The 15,711-nt window shown below is 31.1% G+C and overlaps 2 protein-coding genes across 4 annotated transcripts in view; one reads left to right on the top strand and one right to left on the bottom strand.

The window, feature by feature from the left end:
* Positions 1–5,722, bottom strand: part of LOC107442441 (trypsin-1) — a gene marked incomplete at its 5' end in the record, with an annotated part of 33,596 nt that extends 27,874 nt beyond the window's left edge. The window contains 1 exon segment of the mRNA XM_043051032.2: positions 5,443–5,722.
* A 1,745-nt stretch (positions 5,723–7,467) lies between these two features.
* LOC107442432 (organic cation transporter protein) overlaps positions 7,468–15,711 on the top strand; it is a 45,766-nt gene continuing 37,522 nt past the window's right edge. Inside the window, exon 1 of one of the 3 annotated variants that reach the window (XM_043051029.2) lies at positions 7,468–7,587. The gene's annotated coding sequence lies outside the window, so the exon portion shown is untranslated. Of the gene's footprint in view, positions 7,588–8,011; positions 8,031–8,264; positions 8,694–15,711 lie in introns of those variants that run through there. The other 2 variants (XM_043051031.2, XM_071178167.1) reach the window with 2 other exon arrangements.

Below are 15,711 nucleotides of genomic sequence, written 5' to 3' on the forward strand. Positions count from 1 at the left end.
AATAAAACTTCCAACAATAACAAAATTTAGAACGCATAGTCTCGTGGGAATACCATAAGTTGCATTCTCCTTATGGAGGATAGTTTGGCATTATATTTCTTAGTATTATTATGTTTTTAATTTTCATTATTATTTCAAATAAAAGACTTAAAACTAATTTCATACATAATTCATACTATAACATAAAAATTAAAAAAATTTCAAAAAATTGTCGTTCAAAAATTGTCGTTTCAAAAAAGTTTAAATAAGATCCTTTCAATATATTTTTCCTTAAATTTAAAGATTATTTCTTTATTTCAACTCTATTTACATTTCTCTTCAAAATGTAAGAAAGTATTTACTCATTTTTTACTAATTTCCATACAAAGTAGAAAAAGCAAGTGTTTAGAAAATACTTAAATAAAAAAAATAAAAAACAATAAATACATTTTTAAAAAACATGAAAATCGTCCCTCATAAATGTTTTGGAACCTTTAAATGACTGTAAAATACCCTATTTTTTCTCTACAAGTTGAGAGAGTGTCAAAAAATTGAATCAAAATGAGAGCGCATGAAACTATTTCCAGTTCGATGCAACATTTTTGTTTTGAGTAACACCACACAATAACAAAATTTTGCGATAATATAACACAAATATTGTCCAAATGTTTCACAAATTCTTATGATTTTAATAATTAGTATGCTTTTTTATATCATTTAATTAATATAAAATAGTCAAAATTGGAAAATTGATTTTTCGAGTGATTCTCACGATTTTGGGTGTCCACTGAAGCCTTAATTCAAATAATTTAACAGGAAGTTATATTTACTTCTGTAATAAAAGCTCTATAACACTCATCAGAAAACGCAAAATTAACAGGAATTAACATTTCACATTTAATCAATTCTGCGAAGAACATTTAACGTGCTTTTATAGAATCTAAAAGAGGAATTGAAAAGATAAAACTTAATCCTAAAAGAATCGGAAACAAAATTTGTATTCATGTAATTAAAAATCTTTCTACTGAATTTAATGTTTTTCTAAAAGTTCCACGATAAAAATTTTGCTTCCGGCCAGTAGAAGCATTTTGGGCCACTTTTTAAAAAATTTCAAACTAAACTATTCAAAAATTATTGATATTTGTGAAAAGTATTTCGCAAAATAGGGTGTAAACACTACAGGGTTCATTTTTAAAATAAACATCTTCTCTAAGTTTATGTAAAATTTAAAGATTGTATTGAACGTTTTCAGCTAATAGAATGTAAGTTTCTTTTTTTCAGTATAAAATTTATGTTCATTATCAAACATAATAATTATGTTTGATAATAATTTATCAAGCATAAAATTTGTTCGTTTCAAAAACTAATCTGAAATAATCGTAACCATAAATGTACCGACTATAAACTAATATGGAAATGACTTTTTAAAACGAATGATACCTTTAATAACCAAATTCAGCCGCCCTTAAATTCTTAACTAGCTTAAAATAACCATTCCATCCGGTAATAGAACCAGAGATGATATTTCGGAGTAAATAGAATATACAGTGAAACCCCGCTATAGTGAACGTGGTGTGCGGATATAGTGAACTAGCGGTTATAGTGAACCGAAATGTCGGTCCCTTGGAGGTTCACTTTAGCGGGGTTGGACTGTGTTTTCGTCGTGGCTATGAAGCAAATTTTTAATCGCCTTTTCTTATTTACGCTCCTTAGTTTTTTCCTGAACTATCCATAAAATTCTTTACTTGTACCAAATATTCTCATTCTGTTAGTCAAAATATTTGTATCAACAAAATATTCACCAGTTTTGATTGCGAATAATTATCACACCGTACCGTGTAAACAAAATGAATATCATGTCCTTTCAAACCTTTACAAAATGAGGAAATGTTAAAACTAAGGAAGCGTTCAACTTTTTTTTATTTCAGCCTATGTGGTTATTCGAATCGATCCAAAACAATTTCGAAAAACACCTTCGATTACGTAAAAAGAAAGCTTAGCATGGATGCTTGGCCAAGCGAAAAATCAATTGAGAAATTGTCCGAAATGTGTGACATTCAGAAAATGGCGAGTTTATGGAATTAAGTTGTTACTCAAACCATTTTAAGCCTCTTTTGGAATAAATTATACAATCGAAAAAGGTTGAGGAATGTGAAATTGAAATATTGTATTGCGGTTCAGGATAGAGTATAAAACGTGATAACGAATTTTTCTGTAATTATCTTCCCAGCTGAAAACCTTTCTTGAAGTAAAACGACATAGATATTAAAAAATTCTTAATTTTCATTCCAAGCTTTTGTGTAGAACAGGTTTTATTTTTTATTTCATTTTTTCCGATTGAGTGTAGTATTTAATGACACAAAAATCAGGTGGCGACATTCAGTGAAATCAAATATGACCTTCATAAATTATGTCAGAGGTAAAAATTGAAAAAGAAATCAGAAGTATCTTAGGGTTTACTTTATGGATCTTTAAAATTTTTTTTATTCTGCAGCATATCGGGGTAAAAAAAATAGGCAAAATAAAATCTTCGTTTCTGGAAGCCACAAAGTTGCGGTGTTAGAAGTTTGTATAAGTAGTTTAAGCAGGCAGCTTGATCGCTCCAAATTAACTTTGTAAGACAAAAATGCTAGAAACTTTTCGAACGTAATTTTTTTTTCAAAGGGCTATTTATCAGATTTTTTTTTTTTTTTTTAGAAATTATTGGTTGTGAAATAGTAATAATTGTGAGACTAAGTTGTGCATAACAATATTATAACAGTCGTTGAACAGTCGACCCAATTTTATGGGTTGTTCATCCCCGTAGCCTTGTCATTTTGAACCCAATTCAGAAGACAAGAAAACTCCTGGATCGAGCATTGGGAGAAATTTGCCTTCATGGGGGACTTTTTGATGGAGCTAACCCGCATTTGCGTTACATAGAGAGGAAGACCACAAGAACCTCCCCACGGTTAGCCTGACAAGAGGACTCTAACCCATGATCCGTCTAAGACTGAGGATATTTCCCGTTAGCACTGTGATCGGTGCAAGCCGGATGCGGAATTCGAATCAACTGGGATTCGAACCCGGTTCGCCTCATGGGAGCCATCGCGACTCTGTGAATAGTAATAGTAAAACTAACTACCATTTTTAATGAAATATACTCGTGCATAAAGTTCATAAGAAAATTCCATTGTTCGCAACTAAATTTATATGTTGTTTATGTTCAAAATGCGTTTAAGTTATTTATAACGTAAGCAAATTTAATATATTAATAAATTTAATCTTTCGCTTTTTATTCATTCATAATTTTGCTAACAATTAATTGCAAACATAAACAAAAAATATATATCTTACTTTTGGGAGTTTCCAGAGTTTCTCCAAGTAGCAAGAAACTGGATTAACTGATTTAACCCATTTTAGCCCGATCATATAAATTTTCAAAAATTTGGTGTTTACTTTAATTGAAATATTACTTCAATTAAATGAGACTAAATTCAATTATATTCATTAAGACACAGAATTCATGTATAAAATATTATATTTTATTTAAGAAATGAAACGGGACGTATAGGCGCGCCATTCACCAAATCAATGAACAAACCATTTAGTTGAACGCTTGTTTTTTTATTAATTTTTATTTTATTGACTGACACTATCGTTAATGTTCATAAACATCACTGAAAGTTTTTTTTTTTTTGTCTATCCTATAAAAATAAAATTTTGATTCAACAGCTGAATGAAGAGCATTTAAATGAGATATCATTTCAAATGAAATTGCCCCCATTATTTTCTTCAAAATATTCACCAGTTTAAGGTAAAAAGTGTACTTTAACTTTTTTCAAAACTGTAATTTGTGCCAATTTGTTAAGTTTGATAAATACTTGAAAAATATTGTACGTATTAATAAAAAAAACTATTTAACTATTAGCGGAATTATTTACGGAATAAAATACAAAATGTAATAATAAAAGAAATATAAAAAGTTCTCTTTAGAAATTTAACAATTTGAATATATAGAGGAAGGAAACGCATTTGCTTTATGTGAAATTTGTCAGCATACTTGATAACAAACATCGACTACAAAATCATATTCTTGTTAAAATTTGATTTAATACGAATACAACCTTCACTTCAACACTTGGTTTTCGTCAACGCTGAAATATAATGCAACGCACTACATTTTCTAATTTTGTGCAAGTGTTCATTTTCTTAAAATGATACTTTGAATTTACTAACTATTTCCTAAATTTTACTATCAAGTACTTTTAATTCCTATAAATATTTAACTTTACAATTATTTTAACTGCTTCCCTTACAAATTTTTTTAAAAAAAGAATACAAACCCATTTTTTTTTCATTCATAAATACGAGGTTCTAAAGCAAAACATAATACACAAGTTTTAAGTTGAATTTGGAAATTTTTTTACGTGTAAACAACATTTCATTGATCATCAGTTTACTATACCGCGTTATCTCGGGCAAGAGAGAAAATTAAATATGAGTCTTTGTATGAGTTTTTAAAACAAGGAACCACGCAATGATACATTCCATACAACAGTGAAGTGATACGCCATTTTTTTACTCTTTTTTTCTATGCAAATTCAGTAACCATAGTACTATATACAATCGCACAAACAAACAGCAAAACTCCCAAAGAAATCTTGGCAAGCTTCCAACCACAGCAGATTTTTTTTAAATTTCTTTTTTAACTTCTGGCCAAATAAAAATGTGATAAAACGAAACGTATGGACGAATTCTGCTATGTCCGAATTTACGCGAAATAACAAATATTTGCAATATATACACACCAGAGTTAACTCTGGATAGTTCAGGGAAGCGGTTAAAAACTACTTTCAATATAGGGATAAAGAAAAATTGTTAGTGATATTTATTCAATAGCAAATGAAGCAAATTTCCTATTGAACAAAAGTAATAAGTTATTTAGAAAGCAAATCAATTTCAAGCAAATTGGTAACTAAAACACCTATCGGTAATTTTAATATTAGTTTTGAATAGGTATCAAATGTTTTTAAAAAAATTAAAATTATTCGTTAATTTAACAAAAGGATAAATTACATATCAAATATATTTCGTCTTAAAAAGTTAAATTATGAATTTAAATAATGAAATTATAAAGTAGCGTACGATTTGCAAAATCCATAAAATTTATCAAAATAGAACCTTCCTCATCACAACATAACACTAAACTATGAATATACTTGCAAATTAATAAATTCTAAAAAATAACATATACAATTTAAAATGATTTTAAAAATCTGCACTTTATATAACCTCAAGATAAAATATTTTTACGACAAACTAATGAAGCAACTATAAATATTTGCAAAGTGACAAAAACTTACATGAGAAATGGAATTAAATATTGTCATTCCTCCCTCTCATCCCGGGGATGAAGAATGGAAGAAATGAAGGAGGAAGTTTTTTTGAAAACACAAAACACTTTCTCTAATGAAAACTTACCACCGTGATAGAGTCGACCTACAAATTCCAGTCGGGAAATCAAATGATAATTTTACACGCACCAAGGCACAAAATGCGGGTCTCTTTGTCGGATTGATTTTCTTAACTCGGCAATTAAGCTGAATTTATAAATTGTGTAAAAAGTTTTAAAATTACTTTCGAATAAAGTTCGTGCTTTTTTCTTTCCCAAATGCGTCTTGTAAGGCTAATTTGTGGGTGGTAACGGTTTCGAAAGTTTTGAAAACTTTTTTGAATTGCACCGGCATATCTCACAATTCAACTGACAGTAGGGGGCCACTCTGGCTGTACGAAGCGTGGAACTAGCGAGTTCTTTCTCAGTATTGCGCTCTTTGACAAAAGCTTATAAGCCTTAATTAAGAACACAAGCCCTCAAATGTATGTTGTATCAATAAAACCAAGGGGCCTCCCTGGTCGAGCTGTATTTCCACCCAACACTGCGCCAAGCGTAGAGGTAGCGGGTTCGAATCCCGCCGTTAAACTGGATGTATCTTAGTGCTGTCCTTCTCTGCAGTGGGCTATATGTTCTTCTACTTGAAAAAGGCTTAATTGAACACACAATGCAAATGTATAAGTCAGTCCCACAGTGGACGGATCATTAAGACACGGTTCCCAGTAGAACACCGAAGTCAAACACCACCGACTGAGGTCAGTGTTCGGATGGGTGACCACTTGGATCAGTCTGCGTAGGGACCGAGGGTGTGTGGTATGAGTCCTCGTTAAACTGTTCTACCGTAAAGTGCTCGATTTTGCGAGCAGATCGTCGGGCTACCGAAGCGGGGGTGCCATCCCCTCTGCAGAGGATCAAAATTGCGATGGTATGTCTTCGGATCATCCTCAGGGATGCTTCCCAGTCTCTAGTGCGACGTAAATGAACAACAACAATAAGTCAATAAAACAATAAAAAATAAAATATAAAAATTCACAGTAGCCGAGAACTGTGAAACAAAAGCTCACCGGTTCGTGAACAGATTAGAGTGAATTAAATGGCGGTATGGCTACATTGGTCTAAAATGCAACGGATCCCTAAAAGAAAATTAATCATTGTCAGAAATTTTGGAGCCATATTGAACCATAATAAAGTTAAAATAATTAGCAACCTCAATAGGGTGCTAAATTATATCACATCGTACTTCTTATATTTGACTGTGATTCCATTTGAACAGATACTTCACCAGGGGCCTCGAACGCTATCGCCCACCCAAACGTTCTGGTAAGCTTGAAGGTGGGTGGGTTCGAATCCCGCCGTTACCCTGGATGACGTCCTTCTTTGTATTCTACTGTTCTGTCCTTCTATTTGGCAAAGGTTTATAAGCCCTCATTGTACACACAAGCCTGCAAATGAATAAAAAAGTTATTTGATGAACTTGTCTATGAAAAAAAAATTGTCGCATTTCAAAAGGTTAACCACCTCTGTTTTAATGTGAGGAAAGAAATACATGGAATCTTTTATTATATAAAGAATGTTTTTATATGAGAAAAAAAGAAGCTTTAATGAAAACAACAGCAATATAAATACGATTCACTACAAAATGAACAACACTGGTTACCCATTGCCAAAATGGCTGTTTTGTTTTGGAAAAGAAACTTTATTGTGTTTTCATCTTGGACATATTTAACTGTTAACTTCTCGGTACACAATCTTGCTGACATGCAGCTCCGAAACATTGTGTGTCAATTCTTCCGATGACTGAACAGCCAATCGAGATCAATATTAAAATTTTCGGATTGGTGTTTGATGGAGACTGCATCTTACACCCGTTTCGGATTCATAAGTTCATATATGAAATAGGATTTGAAAGCTAGACTTTTTTTCAATTTTACATGAATAGTGAATGAATCATTTATAGCGTGGAAGACAGTCTACGGTCTTGTACAAGTTATTGGGTACGTTGACAATGGTTCCTTTTATTCCTTAATTGGTGATCAGCACCCAGTTCTCGTATTCGCATGAAAGGGGTTCGGAGAGTCACCATTCGCTCTTCGATAAGGTTCAATTCTCTCAGCCCATTTTGCACTTATGCGAGGGACGGGCTTGCTTTTGCGAACGGAATCCTTTCGTTTTTTTCTGTTTGTGTGCAACGCTTGAAGTATTCCCGTCTACGTTCTTTGGCTTTTTCAACCTCGGTAAGTTTAAACCTTGGCATCTTTTTTTTTCTTGCTTCAACTCCAACCTTTGGGACCGTGTCAATCAGTTTGGACCCTCTTTATGTGTGATATTCACCTGAATTAGTATTGAAAGCGATGCAGTTTGAAATGTAGGTTAGAATTTCTGATTCTTAATTAAAGCAATAAAAACAAAATTTCGTTCAAATGATGAAATTCTCGTTTATTCACAACTCAAGAAGCATTTATGGGATCTCTCTGATCCCACCCATAACTCAAAAATAAACTCACCCATTTAATGCATAACAAAATTAAAAGTGAAAAAAAAAACGAATTCTAAAAAAAAAATCAAACAGCAGCAGCCGCCGTAGTAACGCACGCGCACTTTTGCTATTACTCTTGATTATTGTAGTTGAAAAGTGAGGACGCCATGAAATCCAAAACAAGACCCATTTTGCAAAAAGGTAAAAATGAGACTTCACCACTCAGGTCTCTAGTTGTCCGTTTTCCGCCCGTACTCACCATTGACCCTAACCCTTAGTCACAGTTCAAAACAGGTTTTATGAGAGCAACTCCAGGTTAGATTCCAAAATTTCATTTCACTGCGAGTTACTCTAACCCAGAGTTAACTGACTTTAACCTGAAGATATTCCCGGTCAGAGTAACCACGCATGCTGTAGTAAACAAGTATTTGTTTATTTTCTTCTTTTTTTCAGCCAGCAGTTTTTGTTTTTCTGTTCCCTTTTAGTTCTATATTTAAATTGTTTTGTTTTTCGATTCCTTCCAAAATGAAGGATTATAATCTAATCTAGTTCAAGAATTAGAATTCTTGGAAAAGCTAGAAAATAGGAGGGAGAGACATGTAGAAAAGTTCGAATTAGTCCATTTGATGAGTTCGACGAGTTGAGTTTTAAAAAAGATTTAGTCTGGACAAGGAAAGTGTTAGTAGGCAAAGACTTACAACATTCATCGACCCTAAATAACGCTTTGTCACCATTAGAACAAGTTACACTCCGATACTCTGCCACCCCTGGGAGATTGTTTCCAGTCGGCAATATGTAGAGTCAGCCAAGTCATTGTGCAAGGAATTTATTTTCTTCCCAAAGATCAAAGAAGAATGTGAAGAGGTAAAGTGAAATTTATTTTATTTAACTTGCTTACACCCTACAAAGCAATTAATATCTATGAAATGCAGCACCTATTTAGAAATTCATTTTATAAATTTATTTTTGTTTATCACTTACATTCAAGATAACACTGTAAATATGTAAGATATTCCAATTTACACTATATTCAAATGTGTAAAATATTCCAATTTACAGTCATTTCTTTTAGTTAAAGTAAAAGGTTATTACTGAATTGAAAAACAAAACAACTATGTTCTAATATAGTGTAACATCATCCCTATATGGATAATATGGGGATATTTCCTTATCATGATCTTTTGCACTAACTACAATTACTAAGGTGCTCATTAGATTTTAAACTCGCAAATTTTTTTTTATAAAAACACGTTCATATTTGCCCAGGAGTGGCTACGAGCTGTGGTTCCTCTCTGTCATGTTTTTAAAGGGATTTGGCGATTATTGTGCAACTGATCACGATACAGAAATATCCCTGAGTTTGTGCCTCTGTGAATGCTATTATTTGATGCGTGAATGCTTCTGTTAATTCATTGGGGGGGGGGACAATAGAAGATAGGATTGTTCTGAGAAACGCTAGTTCAAATCGCTTAGAAGCGTGATTTTATCATTGGATGTCCTTCTCTAACTTTTGTTCTTCAATTTGACGTGAGTTTTCAACCTCCTATCTTTAAATAACGGCAGAAAAGGCGATATTCAATAAGCTTAGGAGAAAGTAAAGTGTTGAAATATATTTAAAAATGTTTACTTAATAAACTTTTTATTTAATTTTTGAAGATTATATAAAAATAAAAATAATCTTTTTTTCCGCATACTGTAGGATATTTTCATAGTGTACAGTTGCAGTCTTTGGTTACGAAATAAAATACACTGGCCTCAAATTGGCGAGATTCATTTATATGTCATCAAACAGTCCAAAAGAATATTTAAATCGAATTTCATACCTTTCTTATAATTTATAATTGTCATTAAATACTCCGAACCATTAGGGTAAATTCAATTTTAATTTTACCCAGAAAATCCTTTAGTGAAGGCATTCAACCTCCAATAAAATAACCAATAAAATAAAAATAAAAAGTCTTAAAATAGTTTTATTTTTAAGTGATAAAATTGTACCAGTCCAATAGATTAGACGCTGAGACTCGAGAGATTTAAATGCGTAATTTTTATTTTCTTCTTGTTGATAAATGTTAAAAATCTGAAGTTTTACTCATACATTTTTAGTACTTACATGTTCTTCAAAATAGAGGATTCCGTGACCGAACCGATAGTATAGAATACACAGAAAGTACCTGGATTATAAAATATAAAAGGACAATGATAAACCACATATGGTCATTATTTCATTAAATTTTTCTTTCCTTCATATTGTTTCTAAATACGTAGGTACTTCGCATATTTTTGAAATTTCTACTCGATAGCAGCTCAGCACTATCTTACTGCCTCAATAAAATCCCTAATCTTTTTTTTTTACCAGAAAAAGCGACCTTTTGGACAATTTTAGAGTCTAATCTTTATATAGCCTCCTCAAGTGCCCAAAACAGAGAGGGGTGGGATTGGTTTTTAGGAAGAAAAAAAATGTTGTTGTTGTAGTTCATTTACGTCGCACTTCAGCTGCACAATAGGCTACTATCGACGGTCTGGAAAGCATCCCTGAGGATGATCCGAAGACATGCCATCACATTTTCACCGAAGAGGGGATGACACCCCCGCTTCGGTAGCCCAACGACCTGCTCGCGAAGTCGAGATCTTTACGGTAGAACAGTTTAACGAGGACCCATACCGCACACCCTCGGTCCCTACGCAGACCGATCCAGGTGGTCACCCACCCGCACACTGACCGCAGCCAGTGATGCTTGACTTCGGTGATCTGCTGGGAACCGTGTCTTAATGATCAGTCCACTGTGGGACAGGAAAAAAATGTAAAGAGAGTGAGTAGCCACACTTTTTCCAATTTGAACATTAGGTCCTTAAACAGTTCCTTAATATCGTTTCCAGATGCCTATTTCATACGCTATCATTATAGGTACATTTTAGACCAGAGGCGGAGAATGATTGCAGATTCAAAATTTATTTGTATTGAACTACGTCAGAATTCTTTTATCTCAAATATTTCAAGTGTCGGAACAAATTTAATACACATTAAAATGACATTCTTTTGAAGTTATTTGAAAATTATATTTATTACAAAGTACAGATTAGTACTTACACAACAAAAAAAAAATTTATCCAAAGAAAACCAAGAAAAATTTAACAAAAAAAATTATATCCAATGTTACATTCCTGAGATAGATTAAAATAAAAAGAGGGATCAAAACTGGAATAAAATAGTCTTTCGTTGGGAACAACTTTTCAGCCTCATCCTAAAGTGGATCCTTCATTTATTAACAGAACCGTTTCAGTTCTTTCATACTTAAAGATGAAAATATTATAAACGACGTCATTTTATGAGATGTTTTTTTTTTCTTTCTCCAGGGCAGTAAACGGAGCAACCAAAAATAGTTTTATATAAAAATGATACCTACGTAAAAATTTCTCTTCTCCCGTTAAATTGCAGTCGAGTCCCGATTATTTATGATTTTGTAGTTCATTTACGTCGCGGATAANCAGGGCAGTAAACGGAGCAGCCAAAAATAATTTTATATAAAAATGATACCTACGTAAAAATTTCTCTTCTCCCGTTAAATTGCAGTAGAGTCCCGATTATTATCGGAGTTTATGATTTTGTAGTTCATTTACGTCGCGGATAAATGTGAGGAAACATCCCTGAGGATGACATGCCTGAGGATGGCATCCCCGCTTCGGTAGCCCGACAACCTGCACGCGAAGGCGAGCACTTTACAGTTTAACGGGGACCCATACCGCACACCCTCGGTTCCTACGCAGACTGATCGTAGTGGTCACCCACCCGCACACTGACCGCAGCCAGAGATGCTTGACTTGCGGGGTGATCTGCTGGGAACCGTGTCTTAACGATCTGCAGAACATCCGCGTTTAAGAGGATCACGACTCATTCGGATAACCAAAAAACTCGGTTAAAGCGAAGAGTATAAAAAAGGAAAGAGTATGTATAAATGTGATTTATTTAACAAGTACAATATTTATACGCCACATTTATATTATAATTAAAAAGCTTGCTTAAAAACACTTAAAGAGTATATTTTACGAGAGTTTTTACTTAAAAAAAAGTCCTCCATCGTTTTTCATATCTTTGGCGCTTTTCTGCATCAATATTTCGCCATTTTTTTTTTTAGGTATAACAGGAAGGCAGTACTTTCGATAGCATGAGAGTTGTGCTGATTATCTCCGTCATCTTAGCTGGATTCATTAGTGACGATATCAAGTTGTTGGATTTCGTTTTCCTGACTGTTTGGAAGATGAAATTCAAGAATAAAATCGTTTTAAAAATGAAAAATAAAGTAGAACAAAATCATCGGTTAACACTAAACATACCATAACCGGCCGTTTATTTGACCGGTTATTAATGTTCTTATATTTTTGACACAACCCAGAAATCAAAGTAACTTGCAATTTAAATATCAGACTAAAATCATATTTAAACAACCTATATATTATTTAAAATTAAATTAAATTAAAATTGAAACAAATAAAATTTTGCGTTACATGCAATGGAAAACCACGAAAAAGTCTTTTAGATTGTTGAACGGAAATAGGATTCCACCTGAATGTTCATTATAGCAATGAAATTATTTTTTAATAATCAATCATTTTTTTAATTTTTTATCATCCTTGATATATCATCTTAGTAAATGTTGTGAAATGCTCTTATTTTTTTACTTTTTTGTACACAACCCAGATATCAAAGTAACTAGTAATTGAAATAGAGGAGTAAAATCATATTTTGAAAGACTTTTTGAATGAAAATAATTAGAATTTCCATTACGCACAAATGAAAACCAGGAAACGTTTTACCAACAAACTAATTGAACACTAACAGACAAAAATGAGACTTTATCTCAGCAATTAGTATCATTTTCCAATTTCTTGTGCTTTATATAAAATTTATTGTTTTGGGTAGTTTAGATTACTTATTAAAACAGTCTTTATTTTATTTTATTTTTTTTTATTTATTTTATTTATTATATTTATTAAATTTTATTTATTTAATTTTTGCACGAACATAAATTGCGTTTTTTTTTATTTAAAGTATTTGAATTTCAGAATGATATAAAGAATTAATTTTTAAGAACATATTTTTTTTTTTTTTTTTTTTTTTTTTTTTTTTTTTTTTTTTNTTTTAATTTTAAAATTTACACATTATAAATCTTTAAAACATTCGGAAAAAATGCGCTTCAAAATTTGTGAAATTCAGATTTTTCTGGCGAAGAGACAGAATGTTATTAATAATTATTAATTATTTCAATTTTTAAAAATCAAATTAAAAAAGAACAAGTTATGTACAGCTGCTTTAAAGAAGCAACTTCAATGAGGATTTGTTTAGACAAACTGCTCACTAGATGGCGTGGATAATATTTTCTAAATAGAAAATATTTCTAATTTTGCAAATTCATTTTCTTTAAAAAAAAATAATAATAATAAATGCAACAACTAACTTTTTCTGAAGAAATATTAATTTTATACATTTTTAATGAATTTATTCCTAATTTGAATTTTATATCTATAATTTTAAGAAGAAATCTTTAAACTGCATTTAGTTGAAGAATAATTTAATGAAGAAAAAAAAAATGCGCTAAGATTTAGAGTTACTCTCTTACATCTCTTAGAGATCACTTAGAGTTTTACTCTCATGTTTATCTACAGTTCAAAATTTCAATTTTGTAATTTCATTGTTTTAAAAATTTACAGGATTGAAATGGAAAATCTGTAATGAAATTTCAATTCTAAAGCAGATAATTAGAATGAGGATTACTTTATTTGAGTACCGCGGCCCAATTATTTTGTCATGAATATTTTTCCCCAGAATGCTTCTTTTGGAGTATCTAAACATTATAAGAGATGGCGCCACCAAATTATAATTTTTTATTAAAATATCTTCTTGATAGTGATACAAAATAACTGAAAACAAAACAGAAACAAGATAATTCTTAAGTGTATCCACTAAAAGATAAGTTAAATGAATGTGTCGAGAGAGATAAGTAATAATTGATTCGAGAAAAATTGCCTTTCAATTGCTTTCTCAGTTTTATTTACGTAATTTATCATTGTGCAATCAGATAATTTTCGATAATTCTTATTATGTTAAATTAAAATAAATAACAATTAGAAATCGTCATTTTGAAGCTAATATTTTTAATCATTTTGTTATTGTTTTATAATAAATCTTATTATTGAGGCAATTACTTTTTATATAAATTTAATTAATAATAATGTTAATTATTAATTTAATTACTAAAACAAATCGAACACATTTTGTCCATACTAAAAGTTTTATAAATATTCTTGAACTTGTGATCTTTAATAATGTTTTCTATATTAATATTATATTGTCTTGAAATCAAATGAAAAAAACTACCAAAAACATTTCTGCCTTAAATCTTTTTGTTTCATTTAAAAAAGGTGAAAAATATTTAATGAATTTCTTAAGCATAATCCAATATCAATAGTAATAATAAATAAATTATTCAATTTCAAAATTATGCACGAATTTATGAAAACGTATTTTTTCGACTGAACTAAACTAACTGAATAAACTGAAATATTTGTTACCCGCCGGTCCCAGTTGATTTTCATGTGTAAGCAAAAATATTTTTAACGCCCCTACTCTATTAAGGGGAGTAATAAATAGGAATGGAGTAAAATAAGTTTTATTATCGATTTTAAAAATAAGTCGGAACCTACACAGGGTTCATACGCTCCTGGAAAATTAAAAAATGGTAGTAATATTAAAGTAAATTTTTTATATTATATTTTCAACCAGAAAATTTTATTTCCTCTATGTAAATATATGTAGATCCGAAAGTGTAGTATTAATATGAAAGGCTAATATTTACTTATTATTATTAATTTAATGTTAATTATATTCATATTAATATAAAGCTGTTATTAATTTAATTTGAAAGATAATATTAAGAAAGTTTCAGCTTTTTTATGACAAAATTGATACCCGTTTTTAATTTTTTCCAGGTGCTTGCTGCAGTTTTTATTGCTACAGAACCTTACCACAGTTTTTATTTTTTTTTTTATAAAAAAAGATGGAACCAACGACTTATAAAATGTTCTTTTATTTTATATTCTATAGAGCGAAATAATTAAATTATGAAGCTCTGAAATAATGAAGAGATAAATACGTACAGTGAGCCAAAGAAAAGAAATAAACAGATTTTTGATCCCAATGATCAGAATTTTGCGTTCTAGGACTCAACCTTAATAGCCTCAAATAGGTTAATTAATAAGTGCAGAAGATATTACGAAATCAAACGCAAAAACGTACTTTCTCTGAATAAACATACCTTTTTAAGACGGATTCCGACACTCAAAATATAGGGGAATGCGACAATCTAGGAAATAGATTCCCCATAATTGGAGAGGGTTTGGACCCCTTAATGTTAGTTTTACTTTTTGCGTATTTTGCCTTATATCTTAAACTTCTTAAGCGAATTGAAAAACTTTTGCGCACAATTATAAAATTCATTTATCTAATGTAAAAAATAACTCGTAAATATTTATTACACTGGTGTGCAAAACTTAAGCAACAAGGGGTTTTTCGGCCGCAGCTCCCCAACAAAGTATAAGATAGCCATGAAATTGCAGTATAATATGCACGTAATTTAGTAGAAAGATTATTTGTATGCAAATTTCAGAAATAAAACTTCGTAGCTGATGTAAGTGTACAGTCCGCAAAAAAAAAAAAAAAATATATCACCCTGAATAACTTTCGTTCTAATGATCGGATTTTCACGAACTAAGTGTCAATCTTAATGGTTTCTGGGGGTGACTTTAAATATGCTAATTAATTAGTGCTAACTATTAATTAAGTTACGAAATCAGACACAAAAACGTACTTTCTCTGAATAAACATATA

The sequence above is a fragment of the Parasteatoda tepidariorum genome, chromosome 3 (assembly GCF_043381705.1).
Source record: "Parasteatoda tepidariorum isolate YZ-2023 chromosome 3, CAS_Ptep_4.0, whole genome shotgun sequence".
NCBI classification, from domain to species: domain Eukaryota; kingdom Metazoa; phylum Arthropoda; class Arachnida; order Araneae; family Theridiidae; genus Parasteatoda; species Parasteatoda tepidariorum.